Source organism: Octodon degus, unplaced genomic scaffold (assembly GCF_000260255.1).
Source record: "Octodon degus isolate 3935 unplaced genomic scaffold, OctDeg1.0 scaffold00041, whole genome shotgun sequence".
NCBI lineage: Eukaryota > Metazoa > Chordata > Mammalia > Rodentia > Octodontidae > Octodon > Octodon degus.
The window spans coordinates 7,457,516-7,460,561 of NW_004524617.1; positions in this window are offsets into that span (position 1 = coordinate 7,457,516).

Below are 3,046 nucleotides of genomic sequence, written 5' to 3' on the forward strand. Positions count from 1 at the left end.
AGTGTGTTCCTAGGGGCTGCACTGTCTTCTAATCTATTCCATTGATCCTCAGGTCTATTTTGTTGCCAGTATCATGCTGATTTTGTCACAGTATCCTTGTAGGATAATTTCAAGTCAGGAATTGTAATGCCTCCTGCCTTGTCTTTATTGCCCAGAATTGCCTTTGCTATTCTACGTCTTTTCTGTTTCTAAATAAATTGTAGGAATGATTTCTATTGCTCTGTGAGGTATGTTGGGAATTTTACATTTTTAACAAAATATAAATTTAAAGTAATACAATGTGATTTATTTTAGTGTTTGGGAGACTAAAAAAAAGAAGATAACTATGGTTTCAATTTGTGTACTGAGACCCTATATTCCCTGCTCTAAGTAAATGAAAAAGCAATATAACTTATTTCACCAGAAATAGTAAATTTATAGTTAAGATTTTCAAACTAGTTTATAAGACTGGTACTTAGCATACCTCAGAGTAAGCAGGGTTCAAGTGGCCAGCAGAATATAAGCATGAGTGGCTGATGAATTTTCCTCAGGCTTTTGAGTATAAGAAAGAGATTTAAGTGAGTACCAGTTTCTACATGGTTGGCTTTTACATTGTTAATATGTATTTAACTTCTTTAAATGTCCATTATCACTCTAGAATGGGCAACATCTCTGCTTATCAAATAGTTTAAAAATACATGATTAAGAACTGGATGTATTGAAAAAGCTCACTTTCTACTTGGAGAATGAAAGGAGAATCTTATTTATTATTTCACTTAAATATTATCTCACACAGAAAGCATATTCTTTTAACACTTAGTCAAAAATTGTTGAATGTTGTCAAATACCCTTCCAGTCACTTTTTTGTATTATGAGACACATTGACTTTAAGGACAATTTCTGTAAGTGTGGGGAAGAGTAGGAAAAGAAAAGCAAATGTGATATACTAAGGATTCATATTCAAGGGCTGGCCAAATAACTCAGCAGATTAAAGTGCCTGCAAGCAGGTCCAGGGGTTAAGGGTTCAATCCCTGGGCCTGCTGTGCTGGCCCAGCCCCCAGGGCATGCTGAGACAGTGATTGAGACTGTGCTTAGTGGTATAAGCCTGTAATCCCAGCAATTGGGAAACTGTAAACAGGAGGATCACTGTGAGTCCCACCTATGCAGTGAGACCCTGTAGACCTTATCCTAAATAAAAAAAAACTATTAATTTTTTTTAAAAGCCTGACAAATAGCTCAGTGGATTAAAGCACCTGCAAGCAGGCACAGGGGCCAGGGATTTGATCCCCTGACCTGCCATGCTGGCCCTGCCCCCAGGATGTGCTGAGAGGACAATTGAGACTGGACGTGGTGGCACAAGCCAGCTCTTGGGAGGTTGTAAATTGGAGAATCACTCCAAGTCCAATCTAATAGTGAGACCCTGAACAGCCTATAGACTCTTTCTTAAAGTAAAAAATAAAATAAAATAAAATAAAATAAAATAAAATAAAAAGGATGCATATCAAATGTTCCTGAAAATGTTACATTTTGTTGTCAGTTTAGATTGTGTAGAAAGTGGATGGAAATCAAAATACACTCACAAGAGGTAGTATTCTGGGGCTTCTATTGAAGTGTGTATTACCCATAAGGGGTGCATTAGTTATCTTGAGAGCTACTCTCTAAAATTCACAGACGTGCACTTTCCACAAAATTCTCCTTAGGCAATGATTCAAGGGAGTTTAAACAGAAAAACCTATATAGGAGATTTTTGAGCATTTAGAGATAATTCCTCCATGACATTTAAATGACTATAAAAAAGGTACTGATCACGTACTTTTTCTTCCTGACAGTTCTTTTGTTTCCATATGGTTTTCTTTTGTTTTTTAGAATAAAAAGATGAGAAATTATTGTTTTAATATTGTATTTGTTTTCAAAGCCAGCATTTGCTAATAAATTGCTTAGAACATTATGATAACAAAGAGATCATTCACATAAGGACAGAAATAATTATAACATGGTTGGATTGTAAACTGTATCTTGTGCATGTTTTACAAAATATTTAGAATTTAGACCTCATCAAAACTTAATTTATGTACTCTTTGATATGGAATTTTTAGCTTTCTCTTTCCTACATGTATTTCCCTTTTCACCTGACTTCTATAGAAATCTAGACATGACATGAACAAAATTGACACCACAAATTTTGTCACATGAGTAAGGCTGGGAAGCTAAACTGATATCACCAATTCAGCTATCAGTGGCTAGAGAGATAGCTCAGCAGACACTTAACCTGCCTGGCAAGTGCAAAGACCTTGGTTTAATCCCTAGTATAGCATTTCCTGCAAGCCCTGTGCTGTGCTGGGCACTGAAACCCGCCATGTTGGCACATGACTGCAATCCCAACTCTGGAGAGGCTGAGACCAGAGGATGACTGTGAGACCAAGCTGCATAGCAAAATGCTGTACCAAGGGCCACCAAATAGCTCAGTGGATTAAAGCACCTGCTTAGGCAGACACAGGGGCCAGGAGTTCCATCCTCTGGCCTGCCATGCCATCCCCACCCCTGGGGTGCACTGACTTGAGACTAGGCGTGGTGGCTTTTGCCTGTAATCCCAGCTCTTGGGAGGCTGTAAACAGGCGGATCACTATGAGTCTGAATCACACAGTGAGGCCCTGTAAACCCTGTGCACATCCTGTCCTAAATAGAAAATGAAATGCTGTACCAAATAAGTAACTAAATAAATCTTTTAAAAAATAACAAATTCAAGTATCAGCCTCATATTTTTAGTATAGTAATACCATTTATCATTGATTAAACTAAATCATTGTGTACCTTTTCCAAAGATAATAGTAACACTTCAGGTTGTACACTGAAGAGACACTAGCTGTCCAACAGAGTTAGAAAAATTATAACAACATCAATTGTGGATTAAAAAAAGCTTTGGAAAATTAAAATTCAGTTTAATTTGTTCCACATTTTACAATTGTCATTTTATGGAGATTATTACTCAGAATGAAGAGTGAGGTAGCATATAGATAATTGAAATAATTTTATATTTTATGCTATTAATATATCTAGCTTTGCAGTA